We start from the raw sequence: 15,804 nt of genomic DNA, 5'->3' as shown, positions 1-15,804 counted from the left end.
AAATGCCGCCAAATGTTTTCTCAGGTTTATGTACCTCTCATGACGCACAGGTGCCTCCCAAGGCTCGTCAGCCGTGGCTCAAGGGAGCCGTCCAAAGACAAAATTACAAAGAAAGGGAGCACACTGCCTACACTCCAGCAACAAAGTCCAACCCCAATGCATCATGGTAAATGCAGTCGAATTCGTAGTCCATTCCGAAAGTAATAAAGTCTTTCACCTCTGTAGGCGCAGCAAGTGCTGTTTATCCCTGTACACGTGTTTCTGGGTTTAGCCCATCATCAGCAGGGAGCAGCATAGTATAGGGGCTTGCTTGAAATGCCGCCAAATGTTTTCTCAGGTTTATGTACCTCTCATGACGCACAGGTGCCTCCCAAGGCTCGTCAGCCGTGGCTCAAGGGAGCCGTCCAAAGACAAAATTACAAAGAAAGGGAGCACACTGCCTACACTCCAGCAACAAAGTCCAACCCCAATGCATCATGGTAAATGCAGTCGAATTCGTAGTCCATTCCGAAAGTAATAAAGTCTTTCACCTCTGTAGGCGCAGCAAGTGCTGTTTATCCCTGTACACGTGTTTCTGGGTTTAGCCCATCATCAGCAGGGAGCAGCATAGTATAGGGGCTTGCTTGAAATGCCGCCAAATGTTTTCTCAGGTTTATGTACCTCTCATGAAGCACAGGTGCCTCCCAAGGCTCGTCAGCCGTGGCTCAAGGGAGCCGTCCAAAGACAAAATTACAAAGAAAGGGAGCACACTACATACACTCCAGCAACAAAGTCCAACCCCAATGCATCATGGTAAATGCAGTCGAATTCGTAGTCCATTCCGAAAGTAATAAAGTCTTTCACCTCTGTAGGCGCAGCAAGTGCTGTTTATCCCTGTACACGTGTTTCTGGGTTTAGCCCATCATCAGCAGGGAGCAGCATAGTATAGGGGCTTGCTTGAAATGCCGCCAAATGTTTTCTCAGGTTTATGTACCTCTCATGACGCACAGGTGCCTCCCAAGGCTCGTCAGCCGTGGCTCAAGGGAGCCGTCCAAAGACAAAATTACAAAGAAAGGGAGCACACTGCCTACACTCCAGCAACAAAGTCCAACCCCAATGCATCATGGTAAATGCAGTCGAATTCGTAGTCCATTCCGAAAGTAATAAAGTCTTTCACCTCTGTAGGCGCAGCAAGTGCTGTTTATCCCTGTACACGTGTTTCTGGGTTTAGCCCATCATCAGCAGGGAGCAGCATAGTATAGGGGCTTGCTTGAAATGCCGCCAAATGTTTTCTCAGGTTTATGTACCTCTCATGACGCACAGGTGCCTCCCAAGGCTCGTCAGCCGTGGCTCAAGGGAGCCGTCCAAAGACAAAATTACAAAGAAAGGGAGCACACTGCCTACACTCCAGCAACAAAGTCCAACCCCAATGCATCATGGTAAATGCAGTCGAATTCGTAGTCCATTCCGAAAGTAATAAAGTCTTTCACCTCTGTAGGCGCAGCAAGTGCTGTTTATCCCTGTACACGTGTTTCTGGGTTTAGCCCATCATCAGCAGGGAGCAGCATAGTATAGGGGCTTGCTTGAAATGCCGCCAAATGTTTTCTCAGGTTTATGTACCTCTCATGACGCACAGGTGCCTCCCAAGGCTCGTCAGCCGTGGCTCAAGGGAGCCGTCCAAAGACAAAATTACAAAGAAAGGGAGCACACTGCCTACACTCCAGCAACAAAGTCCAACCCCAATGCATCATGGTAAATGCAGTCGAATTCGTAGTCCATTCCGAAAGTAATAAAGTCTTTCACCTCTGTAGGCGCAGCAAGTGCTGTTTATCCCTGTACACGTGTTTCTGGGTTTAGCCCATCATCAGCAGGGAGCAGCATAGTATAGGGGCTTGCTTGAAATGCCGCCAAATGTTTTCTCAGGTTTATGTACCTCTCATGACGCACAGGTGCCTCCCAAGGCTCGTCAGCCGTGGCTCAAGGGAGCCGTCCAAAGACAAAATTACAAAGAAAGGGAGCACACTGCCTACACTCCAGCAACAAAGTCCAACCCCAATGCATCATGGTAAATGCAGTCGAATTCGTAGTCCATTCCGAAAGTAATAAAGTCTTTCACCTCTGTAGGCGCAGCAAGTGCTGTTTATCCCTGTACACGTGTTTCTGGGTTTAGCCCATCATCAGCAGGGAGCAGCATAGTATAGGGGCTTGCTTGAAATGCCGCCAAATGTTTTCTCAGGTTTATGTACCTCTCATGACGCACAGGTGCCTCCCAAGGCTCGTCAGCCGTGGCTCAAGGGAGCCGTCCAAAGACAAAATTACAAAGAAAGGGAGCACACTGCCTACACTCCAGCAACAAAGTCCAACCCCAATGCATCATGGTAAATGCAGTCGAATTCGTAGTCCATTCCGAAAGTAATAAAGTCTTTCACCTCTGTAGGCGCAGCAAGTGCTGTTTATCCCTGTACACGTGTTTCTGGGTTTAGCCCATCATCAGCAGGGAGCAGCATAGTATAGGGGCTTGCTTGAAATGCCGCCAAATGTTTTCTCAGGTTTATGTACCTCTCATGACGCACAGGTGCCTCCCAAGGCTCGTCAGCCGTGGCTCAAGGGAGCCGTCCAAAGACAAAATTACAAAGAAAGGGAGCACACTGCCTACACTCCAGCAACAAAGTCCAACCCCAATGCATCATGGTAAATGCAGTCGAATTCGTAGTCCATTCCGAAAGTAATAAAGTCTTTCACCTCTGTAGGCGCAGCAAGTGCTGTTTATCCCTGTACACGTGTTTCTGGGTTTAGCCCATCATCAGCAGGGAGCAGCATAGTATAGGGGCTTGCTTGAAATGCCGCCAAATGTTTTCTCAGGTTTATGTACCTCTCATGACGCACAGGTGCCTCCCAAGGCTCGTCAGCCGTGGCTCAAGGGAGCCGTCCAAAGACAAAATTACAAAGAAAGGGAGCACACTGCCTACACTCCAGCAACAAAGTCCAACCCCAATGCATCATGGTAAATGCAGTCGAATTCGTAGTCCATTCCGAAAGTAATAAAGTCTTTCACCTCTGTAGGCGCAGCAAGTGCTGTTTATCCCTGTACACGTGTTTCTGGGTTTAGCCCATCATCAGCAGGGAGCAGCATAGTATAGGGGCTTGCTTGAAATGCCGCCAAATGTTTTCTCAGGTTTATGTACCTCTCATGACGCACAGGTGCCTCCCAAGGCTCGTCAGCCGTGGCTCAAGGGAGCCGTCCAAAGACAAAATTACAAAGAAAGGGAGCACACTGCCTACACTCCAGCAACAAAGTCCAACCCCAATGCATCATGGTAAATGCAGTCGAATTCGTAGTCCATTCCGAAAGTAATAAAGTCTTTCACTGTGAGGCAGTGTGCTCCCTTTTTTCTTTTTGTCCAATGACTGCTCCCTTGAGCTAACGAGCTGACGAGCTCTGGAGAGGCACCTGTGCGCCAGTGAGTGGTACATAAACCCGAGAAGACTTTTGGCGGCATTTCAAGCAACCCCACAGACTTGGCTGCTCTCTGCTGATGACGGGCTAAACCTAGAAACACGTGTCCAGAGATACACAGCACTTGCTGCACCTACTTAGGTGAAAGACTTTTGATTACTTTTTCAGCACAAAACGAAGTGACTGCATTTACCATGATGCATTGGGGCTAACTTTTTGCTTGAGTGTGAGGCAGTGTGCCCCCTTTTTTCTTTTTGTCCAATGACTGCTCCCTTGAGCTAACGAGCTGACGAGCTCTGGAGAGGCACCTGTGCGCCAGTGAGTGGTACATAAACCCGAGAAGACTTTTGGCGGCATTTCAAGCAACCCCACAGACTTGGCTGCTCTCTGCTGATGACGGGCTAAACCTAGAAACACGTGTCCAGAGATACACAGCACTTGCTGCACCTACTTAGGTGAAAGACTTTTGATTACTTTTTCAGCACAAAACGAAGTGACTGCATTTACCATGATGCATTGGGGCTAACTTTTTGCTTGAGTGTGAGGCAGTGTGCTCCCTTTTTTCTTTTTGTCCAATGACTGCTCCCTTGAGCTAACAAGCTGACGAGCTCTGGAGAGGCACCTGTGCGCCAGTGAGTGGTACATAAACCCGAGAAGACTTTTGGCGGCATTTCAAGCAACCCCACAGACTTGGCTGCTCTCTGCTGATGACGGGCTAAACCTAGAAACACGTGTCCAGAGATACACAGCACTTGCTGCACCTACTTAGGTGAAAGACTTTTGATTACTTTTTCAGCACAAAACGAAGTGACTGCATTTACCATGATGCATTGGGGCTAACTTTTTGCTTGAGTGTGAGGCAGTGTGCTCCCTTTTTTCTTTTTGTCCAATGACTGCTCCCTTGAGCTAACGAGCTGACGAGCTCTGGAGAGGCACCTGTGCGCCAGTGAGTGGTACATAAACCCGAGAAGACTTTTGGCGGCATTTCAAGCAACCCCACAGACTTGGCTGCTCTCTGCTGATGACGGGCTAAACCTAGAAACACGTGTCCAGAGATACACAGCACTTGCTGCACCTACTTAGGTGAAAGACTTTTGATTACTTTTTCAGCACAAAACGAAGTGACTGCATTTACCATGATGCATTGGGGCTAACTTTTTGCTTGAGTGTGAGGCAGTGTGCTCCCTTTTTTCTTTTTGTCCAATGACTGCTCCCTTGAGCTAACGAGCTGACGAGCTCTGGAGAGGCACCTGTGCGCCAGTGAGTGGTACATAAACCCGAGAAGACTTTTGGCGGCATTTCAAGCAACCCCACAGACTTGGCTGCTCTCTGCTGATGACGGGCTAAACCTAGAAACACGTGTCCAGAGATACACAGCACTTGCTGCACCTACTTAGGTGAAAGACTTTTGATTACTTTTTCAGCACAAAACGAAGTGACTGCATTTACCATGATGCATTGGGGCTAACTTTTTGCTTGAGTGTGAGGCAGTGTGCTCCCTTTTTTCTTTTTGTCCAATGACTGCTCCCTTGAGCTAACGAGCTGACGAGCTCTGGAGAGGCACCTGTGCGCCAGTGAGTGGTACATAAACCCGAGAAGACTTTTGGCGGCATTTCAAGCAACCCCACAGACTTGGCTGCTCTCTGCTGATGACGGGCTAAACCTAGAAACACGTGTCCAGAGATACACAGCACTTGCTGCACCTACTTAGGTGAAAGACTTTTGATTACTTTTTCAGCACAAAACGAAGTGACTGCATTTACCATGATGCATTGGGGCTAACTTTTTGCTTGAGTGTGAGGCAGTGTGCTCCCTTTTTTCTTTTTGTCCAATGACTGCTCCCTTGAGCTAACGAGCTGACGAGCTCTGGAGAGGCACCTGTGCGCCAGTGAGTGGTACATAAACCCGAGAAGACTTTTGGCGGCATTTCAAGCAACCCCACAGACTTGGCTGCTCTCTGCTGATGACGGGCTAAACCTAGAAACACGTGTCCAGAGATACACAGCACTTGCTGCACCTACTTAGGTGAAAGACTTTTGATTACTTTTTCAGCACAAAACGAAGTGACTGCATTTACCATGATGCATTGGGGCTAACTTTTTGCTTGAGTGTGAGGCAGTGTGCTCCCTTTTTTCTTTTTGTCCAATGACTGCTCCCTTGAGCTAACGAGCTGACGAGCTCTGGAGAGGCACCTGTGCGCCAGTGAGTGGTACATAAACCCGAGAAGACTTTTGGCGGCATTTCAAGCAACCCCACAGACTTGGCTGCTCTCTGCTGATGACGGGCTAAACCTAGAAACACGTGTCCAGAGATACACAGCACTTGCTGCACCTACTTAGGTGAAAGACTTTTGATTACTTTTTCAGCACAAAACGAAGTGACTGCATTTACCATGATGCATTGGGGCTAACTTTTTGCTTGAGTGTGAGGCAGTGTGCTCCCTTTTTTCTTTTTGTCCAATGACTGCTCCCTTGAGCTAACGAGCTGACGAGCTCTGGAGAGGCACCTGTGCGCCAGTGAGTGGTACATAAACCCGAGAAGACTTTTGGCGGCATTTCAAGCAACCCCACAGACTTGGCTGCTCTCTGCTGATGACGGGCTAAACCTAGAAACACGTGTCCAGAGATACACAGCACTTGCTGCACCTACTTAGGTGAAAGACTTTTGATTACTTTTTCAGCACAAAACGAAGTGACTGCATTTACCATGATGCATTGGGGCTAACTTTTTGCTTGAGTGTGAGGCAGTGTGCTCCCTTTTTTCTTTTTGTCCAATGACTGCTCCCTTGAGCTAACGAGCTGACGAGCTCTGGAGAGGCACCTGTGCGCCAGTGAGTGGTACATAAACCCGAGAAGACTTTTGGCGGCATTTCAAGCAACCCCACAGACTTGGCTGCTCTCTGCTGATGACGGGCTAAACCTAGAAACACGTGTCCAGAGATACACAGCACTTGCTGCACCTACTTAGGTGAAAGACTTTTGATTACTTTTTCAGCACAAAACGAAGTGACTGCATTTACCATGATGCATTGGGGCTAACTTTTTGCTTGAGTGTGAGGCAGTGTGCTCCCTTTTTTCTTTTTGTCCAATGACTGCTCCCTTGAGCTAACGAGCTGACGAGCTCTGGAGAGGCACCTGTGCGCCAGTGAGTGGTACATAAACCCGAGAAGACTTTTGGCGGCATTTCAAGCAACCCCACAGACTTGGCTGCTCTCTGCTGATGACGGGCTAAACCTAGAAACACGTGTCCAGAGATACACAGCACTTGCTGCACCTACTTAGGTGAAAGACTTTTGATTACTTTTTCAGCACAAAACGAAGTGACTGCATTTACCATGATGCATTGGGGCTAACTTTTTGCTTGAGTGTGAGGCAGTGTGCTCCCTTTTTTCTTTTTGTCCAATGACTGCTCCCTTGAGCTAACGAGCTGACGAGCTCTGGAGAGGCACCTGTGCGCCAGTGAGTGGTACATAAACCCGAGAAGACTTTTGGCGGCATTTCAAGCAACCCCACAGACTTGGCTGCTCTCTGCTGATGACGGGCTAAACCTAGAAACAAGTGTCCAGAGATACACAGCACTTGCTGCACCTACTTAGGTGAAAGACTTTTGATTACTTTTTCAGCACAAAACGAAGTGACTGCATTTACCATGATGCATTGGGGCTAACTTTTTGCTTGAGTGTGAGGCAGTGTGCTCCCTTTTTTCTTTTTGTCCAATGACTGCTCCCTTGAGCTAACGAGCTGACGAGCTCTGGAGAGGCACCTGTGCGCCAGTGAGTGGTACATAAACCAGAGAAGACTTTTGGCAGCATTTCAAGCAACCCCACAGACTTGGCTGCTCTCTGCTGATGACGGGCTAAACCTAGAAACACGTGTCCAGAGATACACAGCACTTGCTGCACCTACTTAGGTGAAAGACTTTTGATTACTTTTTCAGCACAAAACGAAGTGACTGCATTTACCATGATGCATTGGGGCTAACTTTTTGCTTGAGTGTGAGGCAGTGTGCTCCCTTTTTTCTTTTTGTCCAATGACTGCTCCCTTGAGCTAACGAGCTGACGAGCTCTGGAGAGGCACCTGTGCGCCAATGAGTGGTACATAAACCCGAGAAGACTTTTGGCGGCATTTCAAGCAACCCCACAGACTTGGCTGCTCTCTGCTGATGACGGGCTAAACCTAGAAACACGTGTCCAGAGATACACAGCACTTGCTGCACCTACTTAGGTGAAAGACTTTTGATTACTTTTTCAGCACAAAACGAAGTGACTGCATTTACCATGATGCATTGGGGCTAACTTTTTGCTTGAGTGTGAGGCAGTGTGCTCCCTTTTTTCTTTTTGTCCAATGACTGCTCCCTTGAGCTAACGAGCTGACGAGCTCTGGAGAGGCACCTGTGCGCCAGTGAGTGGTACATAAACCCGAGAAGACTTTTGGCGGCATTTCAAGCAACCCCACAGACTTGGCTGCTCTCTGCTGATGACGGGCTAAACCTAGAAACACGTGTCCAGAGATACACAGCACTTGCTGCACCTACTTAGGTGAAAGACTTTTGATTACTTTTTCAGCACAAAACGAAGTGACTGCATTTACCATGATGCATTGGGGCTAACTTTTTGCTTGAGTGTGAGGCAGTGTGCTCCCTTTTTTCTTTTTGTCCAATGACTGCTCCCTTGAGCTAACGAGCTGACGAGCTCTGGAGAGGCACCTGTGCGCCAGTGAGTGGTACATAAACCCGAGAAGACTTTTTGCGGCATTTCAAGCAACCCCACAGACTTGGCTGCTCTCTGCTGATGACGGGCTAAACCTAGAAACACGTGTCCAGAGATACACAGCACTTGCTGCACCTACTTAGGTGAAAGACTTTTGATTACTTTTTCAGCACAAAACGAAGTGACTGCATTTACCATGATGCATTGGGGCTAACTTTTTGCTTGAGTGTGAGGCAGTGTGCTCCCTTTTTTCTTTTTGTCCAATGACTGCTCCCTTGAGCTAACGAGCTGACGAGCTCTGGAGAGGCACCTGTGCGCCAGTGAGTGGTACATAAACCCGAGAAGACTTTTGGCGGCATTTCAAGCAACCCCACAGACTTGGCTGCTCTCTGCTGATGACGGGCTAAACCTAGAAACACGTGTCCAGAGATACACAGCACTTGCTGCACCTACTTAGGTGAAAGACTTTTGATTACTTTTTCAGCACAAAACGAAGTGACTGCATTTACCATGATGCATTGGGGCTAACTTTTTGCTTGAGTGTGAGGCAGTGTGCTCCCTTTTTTCTTTTTGTCCAATGACTGCTCCCTTGAGCTAACGAGCTGACGAGCTCTGGAGAGGCACCTGTGCGCCAGTGAGTGGTACATAAACCCGAGAAGACTTTTGGCGGCATTTCAAGCAACCCCACAGACTTGGCTGCTCTCTGCTGATGACGGGCTAAACCTAGAAACACGTGTCCAGAGATACACAGCACTTGCTGCACCTACTTAGGTGAAAGACTTTTGATTACTTTTTCAGCACAAAACGAAGTGACTGCATTTACCATGATGCATTGGGGCTAACTTTTTGCTTGAGTGTGAGGCAGTGTGCTCCCTTTTTTCTTTTTGTCCAATGACTGCTCCCTTGAGCTAACGAGCTGACGAGCTCTGGAGAGGCACCTGTGCGCCAGTGAGTGGTACATAAACCCGAGAAGACTTTTGGCGGCATTTCAAGCAACCCCACAGACTTGGCTGCTCTCTGCTGATGACGGGCTAAACCTAGAAACACGTGTCCAGAGATACACAGCACTTGCTGCACCTACTTAGGTGAAAGACTTTTGATTACTTTTTCAGCACAAAACGAAGTGACTGCATTTACCATGATGCATTGGGGCTAACTTTTTGCTTGAGTGTGAGGCAGTGTGCTCCCTTTTTTCTTTTTGTCCAATGACTGCTCCCTTGAGCTAACGAGCTGACGAGCTCTGGAGAGGCACCTGTGCGCCAGTGAGTGGTACATAAACCCGAGAAGACTTTTGGCGGCATTTCAAGCAACCCCACAGACTTGGCTGCTCTCTGCTGATGACGGGCTAAACCTAGAAACACGTGTCCAGAGATACACAGCACTTGCTGCACCTACTTAGGTGAAAGACTTTTGATTACTTTTTCAGCACAAAACGAAGTGACTGCATTTACCATGATGCATTGGGGCTAACTTTTTGCTTGAGTGTGAGGCAGTGTGCTCCCTTTTTTCTTTTTGTCCAATGACTGCTCCCTTGAGCTAACGAGCTGACGAGCTCTGGAGAGGCACCTGTGCGCCAGTGAGTGGTACATAAACCCGAGAAGACTTTTGGCAGCATTTCAAGCAACCCCACAGACTTGGCTGCTCTCTGCTGATGACGGGCTAAACCTAGAAACACGTGTCCAGAGATACACAGCACTTGCTGCACCTACTTAGGTGAAAGACTTTTGATTACTTTTTCAGCACAAAACGAAGTGACTGCATTTACCATGATGCATTGGGGCTAACTTTTTGCTTGAGTGTGAGGCAGTGTGCTCCCTTTTTTCTTTTTGTCCAATGACTGCTCCCTTGAGCTAACGAGCTGACGAGCTCTGGAGAGGCACCTGTGCACCAGTGAGTGGTACATAAACCCGAGAAGACTTTTGGCGGCATTTCAAGCAACCCCACAGACTTGGCTGCTCTCTGCTGATGACGGGCTAAACCTAGAAACACGTGTCCAGAGATACACAGCACTTGCTGCACCTACTTAGGTGAAAGACTTTTGATTACTTTTTCAGCACAAAACGAAGTGACTGCATTTACCATGATGCATTGGGGCTAACTTTTTGCTTGAGTGTGAGGCAGTGTGCTCCCTTTTTTCTTTTTGTCCAATGACTGCTCCCTTGAGCTAACGAGCTGACGAGCTCTGGAGAGGCACCTGTGCGCCAGTGAGTGGTACATAAACCCGAGAAGACTTTTGGCGGCATTTCAAGCAACCCCACAGACTTGGCTGCTCTCTGCTGATGACGGGCTAAACCTAGAAACACGTGTCCAGAGATACACAGCACTTGCTGCACCTACTTAGGTGAAAGACTTTTGATTACTTTTTCAGCACAAAACGAAGTGACTGCATTTACCATGATGCATTGGGGCTAACTTTTTGCTTGAGTGTGAGGCAGTGTGCTCCCTTTTTTTTTTTTTTCTTTTTGTCCAATGACTGCTCCCTTGAGCTAACGAGCTGACGAGCTCTGGAGAGGCACCTGTGCGCCAGTGAGTGGTACATAAACCCGAGAAGACTTTTGGCGGCATTTCAAGCAACCCCACAGACTTGGCTGCTCTCTGCTGATGACGGGCTAAACCTAGAAACACGTGTCCAGAGATACACAGCACTTGCTGCACCTACTTAGGTGAAAGACTTTTGATTACTTTTTCAGCACAAAACGAAGTGACTGCATTTACCATGATGCATTGGGGCTAACTTTTTGCTTGAGTGTGAGGCAGTGTGCTCCCTTTTTTCTTTTTGTCCAATGACTGCTCCCTTGAGCTAACGAGCTGACGAGCTCTGGAGAGGCACCTGTGCGCCAGTGAGTGGTACATAAACCCGAGAAGACTTTTGGCGGCATTTCAAGCAACCCCACAGACTTGGCTGCTCTCTGCTGATGACGGGCTAAACCTAGAAACACGTGTCCAGAGATACACAGCACTTGCTGCACCTACTTAGGTGAAAGACTTTTGATTACTTTTTCAGCACAAAACGAAGTGACTGCATTTACCATGATGCATTGGGGCTAACTTTTTGCTTGAGTGTGAGGCAGTGTGCTCCCTTTTTTCTTTTTGTCCAATGACTGCTCCCTTGAGCTAACGAGCTGACGAGCTCTGGAGAGGCACCTGTGCGCCAGTGAGTGGTACATAAACCCGAGAAGACTTTTGGCGGCATTTCAAGCAACCCCACAGACTTGGCTGCTCTCTGCTGATGACGGGCTAAACCTAGAAACACGTGTCCAGAGATACACAGCACTTGCTGCACCTACTTAGGTGAAAGACTTTTGATTACTTTTTCAGCACAAAACGAAGTGACTGCATTTACCATGATGCATTGGGGCTAACTTTTTGCTTGAGTGTGAGGCAGTGTGCTCCCTTTTTTCTTTTTGTCCAATGACTGCTCCCTTGAGCTAACGAGCTGACGAGCTCTGGAGAGGCACCTGTGCGCCAGTGAGTGGTACATAAACCCGAGAAGACTTTTGGCGGCATTTCAAGCAACCCCACAGACTTGGCTGCTCTCTGCTGATGACGGGCTAAACCTAGAAACACGTGTCCAGAGATACACAGCACTTGCTGCACCTACTTAGGTGAAAGACTTTTGATTACTTTTTCAGCACAAAACGAAGTGACTGCATTTACCATGATGCATTGGGGCTAACTTTTTGCTTGAGTGTGAGGCAGTGTGCTCCCTTTTTTCTTTTTGTCCAATGACTGCTCCCTTGAGCTAACGAGCTGACGAGCTCTGGAGAGGCACCTGTGCGCCAGTGAGTGGTACATAAACCCGAGAAGTCTTTTGGCGGCATTTCAAGCAACCCCACAGACTTGGCTGCTCTCTGCTGATGACGGGCTAAACCTAGAAACACGTGTCCAGAGATACACAGCACTTGCTGCACCTACTTAGGTGAAAGACTTTTGATTACTTTTTCAGCACAAAACGAAGTGACTGCATTTACCATGATGCATTGGGGCTAACTTTTTGCTTGAGTGTGAGGCAGTGTGCTCCCTTTTTTCTTTTTGTCCAATGACTGCTCCCTTGAGCTAACGAGCTGACGAGCTCTGGAGAGGCACCTGTGCGCCAGTGAGTGGTACATAAACCAGAGAAGACTTTTGGCGGCATTTCAAGCAACCCCACAGACTTGGCTGCTCTCTGCTGATGACGGGCTAAACCTAGAAACAAGTGTCCAGAGATACACAGCACTTGCTGCACCTACTTAGGTGAAAGACTTTTGATTACTTTTTCAGCACAAAACGAAGTGACTGCATTTACCATGATGCATTGGGGCTAACTTTTTGCTTGAGTGTGAGGCAGTGTGCTCCCTTTTTTCTTTTTGTCCAATGACTGCTCCCTTGAGCTAACGAGCTGACGAGCTCTGGAGAGGCACCTGTGCGCCAGTGAGTGGTACATAAACCCGAGAAGACTTTTGGCGGCATTTCAAGCAACCCCACAGACTTGGCTGCTCTCTGCTGATGACGGGCTAAACCTAGAAACACGTGTCCAGAGATACACAGCACTTGCTGCACCTACTTAGGTGAAAGACTTTTGATTACTTTTTCAGCACAAAACGAAGTGACTGCATTTACCATGATGCATTGGGGCTAACTTTTTGCTTGAGTGTGAGGCAGTGTGCTCCCTTTTTTCTTTTTGTCCAATGACTGCTCCCTTGAGCTAACGAGCTGACGAGCTCTGGAGAGGCACCTGTGCGCCAGTGAGTGGTACATAAACCCGAGAAGACTTTTTGCGGCATTTCAAGCAACCCCACAGACTTGGCTGCTCTCTGCTGATGACGGGCTAAACCTAGAAACACGTGTCCAGAGATACACAGCACTTGCTGCACCTACTTAGGTGAAAGACTTTTGATTACTTTTTCAGCACAAAACGAAGTGACTGCATTTACCATGATGCATTGGGGCTAACTTTTTGCTTGAGTGTGAGGCAGTGTGCTCCCTTTTTTCTTTTTGTCCAATGACTGCTCCCTTGAGCTAACGAGCTGACGAGCTCTGGAGAGGCACCTGTGCGCCAGTGAGTGGTACATAAACCCGAGAAGACTTTTGGCGGCATTTCAAGCAACCCCACAGACTTGGCTGCTCTCTGCTGATGACGGGCTAAACCTAGAAACACGTGTCCAGAGATACACAGCACTTGCTGCACCTACTTAGGTGAAAGACTTTTGATTACTTTTTCAGCACAAAACGAAGTGACTGCATTTACCATGATGCATTGGGGCTAACTTTTTGCTTGAGTGTGAGGCAGTGTGCTCCCTTTTTTCTTTTTGTCCAATGACTGCTCCCTTGAGCTAACGAGCTGACGAGCTCTGGAGAGGCACCTGTGCGCCAGTGAGTGGTACATAAACCCGAGAAGACTTTTGGCGGCATTTCAAGCAACCCCACAGACTTGGCTGCTCTCTGCTGATGACGGGCTAAACCTAGAAACACGTGTCCAGAGATACACAGCACTTGCTGCACCTACTTAGGTGAAAGACTTTTGATTACTTTTTCAGCACAAAACGAAGTGACTGCATTTACCATGATGCATTGGGGCTAACTTTTTGCTTGAGTGTGAGGCAGTGTGCTCCCTTTTTTCTTTTTGTCCAATGACTGCTCCCTTGAGCTAACGAGCTGACGAGCTCTGGAGAGGCACCTGTGCGCCAGTGAGTGGTACATAAACCCGAGAAGACTTTTGGCGGCATTTCAAGCAACCCCACAGACTTGGCTGCTCTCTGCTGATGACGGGCTAAACCTAGAAACACGTGTCCAGAGATACACAGCACTTGCTGCACCTACTTAGGTGAAAGACTTTTGATTACTTTTTCAGCACAAAACGAAGTGACTGCATTTACCATGATGCATTGGGGCTAACTTTTTGCTTGAGTGTGAGGCAGTGTGCTCCCTTTTTTCTTTTTGTCCAATGACTGCTCCCTTGAGCTAACGAGCTGACGAGCTCTGGAGAGGCACCTGTGCGCCAGTGAGTGGTACATAAACCCGAGAAGACTTTTGGCGGCATTTCAAGCAACCCCACAGACTTGGCTGCTCTCTGCTGATGACGGGCTAAACCTAGAAACACGTGTCCAGAGATACACAGCACTTGCTGCACCTACTTAGGTGAAAGACTTTTGATTACTTTTTCAGCACAAAACGAAGTGACTGCATTTACCATGATGCATTGGGGCTAACTTTTTGCTTGAGTGTGAGGCAGTGTGCTCCCTTTTTTTTTTTTTTTCTTTTTGTCCAATGACTGCTCCCTTGAGCTAACGAGCTGACGAGCTCTGGAGAGGCACCTGTGCGCCAGTGAGTGGTACATAAACCCGAGAAGACTTTTGGCGGCATTTCAAGCAACCCCACAGACTTGGCTGCTCTCTGCTGATGACGGGCTAAACCTAGAAACACGTGTCCAGAGATACACAGCACTTGCTGCACCTACTTAGGTGAAAGACTTTTGATTACTTTTTCAGCACAAAACGAAGTGACTGCATTTACCATGATGCATTGGGGCTAACTTTTTGCTTGAGTGTGAGGCAGTGTGCTCCCTTTTTTCTTTTTGTCCAATGACTGCTCCCTTGAGCTAACGAGCTGACGAGCTCTGGAGAGGCACCTGTGCGCCAGTGAGTGGTACATAAACCCGAGAAGACTTTTGGCGGCATTTCAAGCAACCCCACAGACTTGGCTGCTCTCTGCTGATGACGGGCTAAACCTAGAAACACGTGTCCAGAGATACACAGCACTTGCTGCACCTACTTAGGTGAAAGACTTTTGATTACTTTTTCAGCACAAAACGAAGTGACTGCATTTACCATGATGCATTGGGGCTAACTTTTTGCTTGAGTGTGAGGCAGTGTGCTCCCTTTTTTCTTTTTGACCTATTTAACATTTAGTCAATGTATATGATGCAGATTCTTTGACCTTGTTAATATACTGTACAGATGTATCTCTGGTTACTGTACGTTTTGGGGACATATGTTCAGTATTCTGTACTACTAGCAATCAGAGGTGTGAAACAGTTCATGTAGAGAAATAAAAGTGGATAAGTGATAAGGGCATGCATGAGGAGTTTCTAGACTATGAGCAAATTGATTCTGGAATGTTTCCCTACATGCATGAGATACTGATGATAAAGTAGCCAGGTTTGGGAGCCTTGAAGCTAGTTAAATATGGAGGCTGGCAAATGTTTTGTGAGCAAAGTTCAAGTTCTATTCTATTTACACTGATACACTCAAACTATTGTCTCTGTGTTTTCAGCATCACCTGGGCGAGATGAAGGTGACATTGGCCACATCAGCAGGGAAGAAGCTGGGCACTTTCGTTCCAGTGCAGACACCACCGACCTTCAAGGACCTAGTGCCACGGAGGGTCAGGGGACTGACACGGAGGCCACCAGTGATACGTTATCATCTTCAGAGGCCACCACAGAAGACCAGTCCCTAATGGTGGCGAACCCTACTGCAATGTTACCATCTGCATCGTTGTCCACCACCCATGTTCCCATTTCCACTTCCTTCTTGCCCCCTCTGGTGGCTTCACCTTTAATTCAGGCACCACCCCCTGCCCCTGTCTTCCAGGGTGTGCTCAGTGCAGAGGCTATTGACCTCTTGCAGACTTTCTCTGTAGGCCAGACTGCACTACTGAATGTCATCCAGGGGCTTAGTGG

Source organism: Pleurodeles waltl, chromosome 11, assembly GCF_031143425.1.
Source record: "Pleurodeles waltl isolate 20211129_DDA chromosome 11, aPleWal1.hap1.20221129, whole genome shotgun sequence".
NCBI lineage: Eukaryota > Metazoa > Chordata > Amphibia > Caudata > Salamandridae > Pleurodeles > Pleurodeles waltl.
Note: the sequence above shows the minus strand (reverse complement) of the source record.